We start from the raw sequence: 7538 nt of genomic DNA on the forward strand, positions 1-7538 counted from the left end.
AGATATAAAAGGTCATGCTAAAGTTGCAATGACAGAGAGGTGGCCTCGAGGATACTAACGATTTTAACTAAAACAGTAGTGATGGTCAGTATTTGGGAAGGACAGATATAAATGGCAATGAGGTGGGTTAGCTCTGTTTGGAAAGAAGAACATGAATCCAATAGTGAGAAAGTGTATTGCGTCGGAAAATCAGGGTGTGGAATTTATATGGCTTGCCATTAGAAACACCAAGAGAAAATCACGTTGCTGGGGGCACGCAATATGCCCTCAAACAAACGTGCTTGTATGAGGGACGCTGAAAACTAATAAAACAGAGATGCATTCAAAAGGGTACGACTGTACACATGAGTGGCTTTAATTTTCACAGAGATTGGAAGTAAGGCAGCGGGGTAGCATAGCGGTTAGCAGAATTGCTTCACAGCTCCAGCGTCCCAGGTTCGAATCCCGGCTTGGGTCACCGGCTGTGGAGCCTGCACATCCTCCCTGTGTGTGCGTGGGTTTTCTCCGGGTGCTCTGGTTTCCTCTCACAGTCCAAAGATGTGCATGACTAATCCACCTAAACTGTACATCGTTGTACTGTGGGAGGAAACCGGAGCACCCGGAGGAAACCCACGTGTCCAAAATTGACATCAGTGTTGGTTGGGGATCAGTGTTATGGGGATATCCTGGAGGTGTGGGCTTGGGTAGGGTGCTCATTCAAAGAGTCGGTGCAGACTCGATGGGCGGAATGGTCTCCTTCTGCACTGTAAATTCCATGAAAGAATTAACGAGGAAAGGGGTCTCAAGCACGGCTCACATAAGACATTATGTGCAATATTAAATTCAAGGAGGAGACATTGAACTCTGCCAGAAAATAACAGCACCCTGAGAATTGCGCGATTTAGAATTTTGAAAAACAGGACAAAAATGATCAAGAGCAGATAATATGGATAATGAGAGTAAAATTGTAGGGTCAGTGGAAGCTGGCCATTACACCTTCTGAAAATAGTAAGAACAGACGGTTATCTGATCAGGTGGAGGCCGTTCAGTCCCTTGAGACTACACCACAATTCAATGATATCATGGCTGACATGTGACCCAACTTTATGTGCCTTCCTTTTGCCCACATTCCTTAAAATTTCAATAAAATATCGCATCTTATGTTCAAATTTAACTGATCTCTCTTCAGCTGCTATTTGTGGCAGAGGGTTCCAAACATCGACCACACTTTGAGTAAAACGGTTCTTCCAAAATCTCCCCTGAGCGGTCGCGCGCTATTTTCTAAATTGTGTATCCTACATTTAGAATCACCAACAACCGGAAATACGCACCTGTCATTCCCTGTTGAAACGTTGAAGCGAAAAAGATTAGTACAGACAAACGCAAAAGCTGTGGAATGTATGACGGGGAGCAAAGAAATAGCAGAAGAATAAAACACCTCCCGTGGTTCTGTCTTCATTGACCAGAGCGCAAAAAACTTTCCGAAATATTAGCGAAGCAATGGCTTTGTGAAAGGAAGGAACTGTGGAAGATGAGTGTTAGATTAGAAAATGGTGCTGTGGAAACTAATGAGGTTAAAGGCTCACAAATCACTTGGGCCTAAAAATCCACATCTCACAGTGCGAAAGCAAGTGGCTCTGGAAATACTGGATTCAATGGTGGATATTGTTTGAAAAATTATTAAATCAGTCCCAGCTCCTTCATATGAATGGACAGACGTAAGCCCACCATTTAAAAAGGGAGGGTGGGAAAATTTACAGTAAGAGACAAATTATGCTGACAGCAGTGGAAGGGAAGATGCACGTATCATTGATCAAAACCGTGAAAACAGAACTTTTTTAAAGAGAAATACAGCACAGAAAAGGCCCTTCGGCCCACGATGTTGTGCCGAACATTGTCCTAGCTTAATAATAGATCGTAGGATTTTGGACACTAAAGACAATTTATCATGGCCAATCCACCCAACCTGCACATCTCTGGACTGTGGGAGGAAACCGGAGTACCCTGAGGAAACCCACGCACACACGGAGAGGATGTGCAGACTCCACACAGACAGTGACCAAAGCCGAAATCGAACCTGGGACCCTGGAGCTGTGAAGCAATTGTGGTGTCCACAATGCTACCGTGTTGCCATGAAGAAGAAATTAATCTACAATATATTATTCTACCCTAAACTATGTACCTATCCAATAGCCGCTTGAAGGTCCCTAACCTTTCGAACTCAACTACTTCCACAGGCAGTGCATTCCATGCCCCCACTACTCTCTGGGTAAAAAACCTACCTCTGATATCCCCCCTGTATCTTCCACCATTTACCTTACATTTATGTCCCCTTGTAATGGTTTGTTCCACCAGGGGAAAAAGTTGCTGACTGACTACTCTATCTATTCCCCTGATTATCTTATAAACCTCTAGCAAGTCAACCATCATCATTCTCCATTCTAATGAGAAAAGGCCTAGCACCCTCAACTTTTCCTCGGAAGACCTACTCTCCATTCCAGGCAACATCCTGGTAAATCTGCTTTGCACCTTTTCCAAAGCTGCCACATCATTCCTAAAATGAGGCGACCAGAACTGCACACAGTACTCCAAATGTGGCCTCACAAAGGTTTGTACAGCTGCATTATCACCTCACGGCTCTTAAATTCAATCTCTCTGCTAATGAACGCTAGCACACCATATACATTCTTCACAGCTCTATCCGCTTGAGTGGCAACTTTCAAAGATCTATGAACATAGACCCAAAGGTCTCTCTGCTCCTCTACATTGCAAAGAACCGTAACTTTAACCCTGTATTCTACATTTATATTTGTCCTTACAAAATTGACAACCTCACACTTGTCAGGGTTAAACTCCATCTGCCACTTTTCAGCCCAGCACTGCATTCTACATATGTTTCTTTGCAGCCAACAACAGCCCTCCCCACTATCCACAACTTCACAAATCTTCGTATCATCTGCCGATTTACCTGCCCACACTTAAACTCCCTCATCCAAGTGGCTAATGAAAATCACAAACAGCAGAGGACCCAGAACTGATTGCTGCGGTACGCACTGGTAATTGGGCTCCAGGCTGAATATTTGCCATCCACCACCCCTCTGGCTTCTACCGGTTAGCCAGTTCATTATCCAACTGGTCAAATTTCCCACTATCCCATGCCTTCTTACTTTCTGCATAAGCTTACCATGGGCAACCTTACCAAATGCCTTACTAAAATCCATGTGCACTACATCCACTGCTTTACCTTCATCCACATGTTTGGTAACCTCCTCAAAGAAGTCAATAAGACATCTGAGGCAAGACCTGCCCCTCACAAATCCGTGCTGACTATAGCTAATCAAGCAGTGGCTTTCCAGATGCTCAGAAATCCTATCCCACAGTACCTTTTCCATTACTTTGCCTACCACTGAAGTAAGACAAATTGGCCTGTAATTCCCAGGGTCATCCCTATTCTCTTTTTTGAACAGGGACACAACATTCGCCACCCTCCAATCCCTTGGTACCATCCCTGTTGACAGCGAGGATGAGAAAATCATTGCCAACGGCTCTGCAATTTCATTTCTTGCTTCCCATAGAATCCTTGTATATATCCCATCAGGCCAAGGGGACTTGTCTATCTTCAAGTTTTTCAAAACGCCCAACGCATCTTCCTTCCGAACAAGTATCTCCTCGAGCTTATCAGTCTGTTTCACACTGTCCTATCCAACAATATGGCCCCTCTCGTTTGTAAATACTGAAGAAAAGTACTTGTTCAAGACATCTCCTAACTTTTCAGACTCAATACGCAATCTCCCGCTACTGTCCTTGATCGGACCTAAGCCTCGCTCTAGTCATTCTCATATTACTCACACATGTTTAAAAGGCCTTGGGTTTTCCTTGATCCTACACGCCAAATATTTTTCATGCCCTCGCTTAGCTCTCCTAATCCCTTTCTTTGGTTCCCTCCTGGCTATCTTGTATCCGTCCAGCGCCCTGTCTTAACAGTTTTTCCTCAGTCTTACATAAGTCCCCTTCACCTTCTTAACAAGACATTCAACATCTTTTGTCAACCATGGCACCCTCACTCGACCATCTCTTCCCTGCCTGACAGGGACATACATATCAAAGACACGCAGTATCTGTTCCTTGAACAAGTTCCACATGTCACTGTGTCCTTCCCTGACAGCCTATGTTCCCACCTTATGCACTTCTATTCTTGTCTGAGAGCATTGTATTTACCCTTCCCCCAATAGTAAACCTTGCCCTGCTGCACGCACCAATCCATCTCCATTACTAAAGTGAACGTCACAGAATTGTGGTCATTATCTCCAAAATGCTTCCCCACTAACAAATCTGTCACCTGCCCTGTTTCATTACCAAGTTCCATATCGAATATGACCTCCCCTCTGGTCGGACAATCTACATACTGTGTTAGAAAAGCTTCCTGGACACTGCACAAGCACCACCCCATCCAAACTATTTGATCTAAAGAGTTTCTACTCAATGTTTGTGAAGTTGAAGTCACCCATGACTACTACCTTGTGACTGCTGCACCTTTCCAAAATCTATTTCCCAATTTGTTCCTCCAAATCTCTGCTGTTATTGGGGGGCCTATAGAAAACTCCCAACAAGGTGACTGCTCCTTTCCTATTTTTGACTTCAACCCATATTACCTCAGTAGGCAGATCCAACTCGAACTGCCTTTCTGCAGCTGTTATACTATCTCTAATTAACAATGCCACCCCAGCTCTTTTTCCATCCTCCCTAATATTGTTGAAACATCTGTAACCAGGGACCTCCAACAACCACTCTGCCCCTCTACTATCCAAGTTTCCGTGATGGCCACCACTTCGTAGTCCCAAGTACCGATCCAAGCCTTACGTTCACCCACCTTATTCCTGATGCTTCTTGCGTTGAAGTATACACACCAACCCATCTCCTTGCATGCAAGTACACGCAAGGGTAGCATGGTGGTTAGCATAAATGCTTCACAGCTCCAGGGTCCCAGGTTCGGTTCCCGGCTGGGTCACTCTCTGTGCGGAGTCTGCACGTCCTCCCTGTGCGTGGGTTTCCTCCGGGTGCTCCGGTTTCACCCGCAGTCCAAAGATGTGCGGGTTAGGTGGATTGGCCATGCTAAATTACCCGTTGTGTCCTAAAAAGTAAGGTTAAGGGCGAGGGGGATTTGTTGGGTTACGGGTATAGGGTGGATACGTGGGTTTGAGTAGGGTGATCATTGCTGGGCACAACATCGAGGGCCGAAGGGCCTGTTCTGTACTGTTCTATGTTCTACTCTCCATTGTCAGTGTTACCTTCCCCACTGCATTACTTTTCCATTTTTACAATTCCATTTGTAAAGGATTAATGGGATGGGTCAAATTGATTATGCAATTACGAAAGGAAAATAATACTTAAGGAATCTCTGGAGGTTAAAAAGGCTGATTCGCAAATTGATTACACCAGGGAGAATAACTGGGTGTGTAGTTTTTAGACCTCAAAAATGCTTTTGATATGGACCCTCACTACTGGATCTTTGTCTCTGGAAAAGCGCATGTGATCCGAACAAATATAGTGGCAAAAATAGAGAATTGATTAATTGACAAGTCACAGAAAGAAGGATTAAATATGTATTTTTTCAATGGCAGGCACTTACTGTTGGGATCACTCAGCGATCTGTGCCTGGGCCTCAGTTATTCAGGATTCATACCAAAGGCCGAGATGACGCAATATTTCCAAATTTACTGACCACTCAATACTGCGCTGAATTGTGAGTGGCGTGGAGGAGTAAACGTGGCGCAATCGTAATTTATAGAAAGGTGCGGAATGGCCAGACAAACGGCAGATGCAGTAGAACATGTATAAAGCTGAAGTTATACACTTTCCCATGAAGAACAGAAAGGAAATATATTACATAAATGATAAAAAGTTGGAAAATGTGGATGTCCAAAGGGATTCAAGTGCGCTCGTGCAAGAGTCAATGAAAGAGGAGAGGCAGATGCCATTGAAATGGCATGTTGCCCTTTAATGCAAGTGGATTTGATTTCAAAAATAGGGATGTTTTGTGAAGTTATACAGGGGCTATTGATACCACACTTGGAGTATTGCATACAGCTTTGTTCTAGCTCTGTAATAAAGGATATAATTGTCACAGACAGCGCAGCGTCGGTTCAGCAGGCTTATATCGGGTTTGGCAAGAATCTCTAGGGACAGATTTTATGGATTCACTGAATTTAGCAATATGAGAGGCAATCTGATTGAAAGATATTACAATGCAACAGAGCTGGAGAGATTAGCTGCCTTCTCGGCTCGGGCCATCGAGAAACAATGGACACAATCTCAGTATTTAGAGGTGTCAGTGAGTAAATACGTCTTCACAGGGCCGGTGGTGTAACGGTTAAATTACCAAAGCAGAAGAGTTTCGAGTCACTGTATTCAGTAACGAGACAGATTTTTTGAGATTCTGAAGGCATACACGGGTTTTTGGGAGTAAGCAGGAATATGGCATTGATATCGGGATTCAACCATCTGTATATTGAATGGTGAAGAAGGCAGAAAGGACCGATTGACCCAATCCGGCATATAGTTCAATGCGTCCATGTCACACACATAATCGAGAGAAGATTACATGAACAGATGTGATGTTCGACAGGCCCAGACAATATGAGACCATTGCACTGATTCTCTCCACTCGAATATTATTTTGCAGACGGATTGGATGTCCACATCCAAGAATACCAAAATGTCACCGGGGCAGAAAGAAATTATGAAGGCAAGTGGAATGGTCACTGCAAATGTGGTGGGGTCGAAAGAAGGACAGCATTACAACGCTGGCATCTGCCAATTGAGAAACCACACCGAGCCTTCCGTTTTACCCTTCCAGAATGAAGGATAACTGTTAATTGAGGCAACTCAAATGGCTTTCACTCGTTATTTTCACGGGGAGGGGCGGCGGGGGGAGAGGGGGAAGGCCTGTGTTTTGAAGATTGGTTGTGCAGGTTCGTTTTCATTTCATTTCGTAGAATTGGTGGTGATCTCATTGAAATGTGAAACATACGGAGAGAACTTTCCCCTTTGGCGGAATGCAGAGCTGACTGGTCTGTGGCCTTCCACATCAGAGGATGATGTGGAGAACTTTCTTAAATTAGATGGCCGTAAAAGTTTCAATCCAAGCACCAGGTTTCAGTGGTGATTGCCTCCCAGAATAGACAGAATTTGTGATGTGCATGGAGAGATTCATGGGCACGATGAAATTCAAGTCGATAATTAAATAAGAATATGAATGGCGGTGCAGCCTCAATGGTAGAATTGCCTCCTCCTGCTGTTTCTGATGATACATTCCATATGATGCCGAAGGAGGCCATACAACCATCGAGTCTTCAGCCACACTCCGAAAAAGCGCCGTAACTAGTTCCACTCCTAGGTAACCCACATAACCTGCATATTTTCAGACAGTAAGTGACGACCTTAAGCTGCACACCTTTGGTATGTGGTCCGAGACTCCGCAAGGACGTGCAAACTGCACCCAGAGATTCGCCCGAGGCTCGAATCTAATCCTGGCATCTGGAGCTTTGAGTCAGCAATGT

Source organism: Scyliorhinus canicula, unplaced genomic scaffold (assembly GCF_902713615.1).
Source record: "Scyliorhinus canicula unplaced genomic scaffold, sScyCan1.1, whole genome shotgun sequence".
NCBI lineage: Eukaryota > Metazoa > Chordata > Chondrichthyes > Carcharhiniformes > Scyliorhinidae > Scyliorhinus > Scyliorhinus canicula.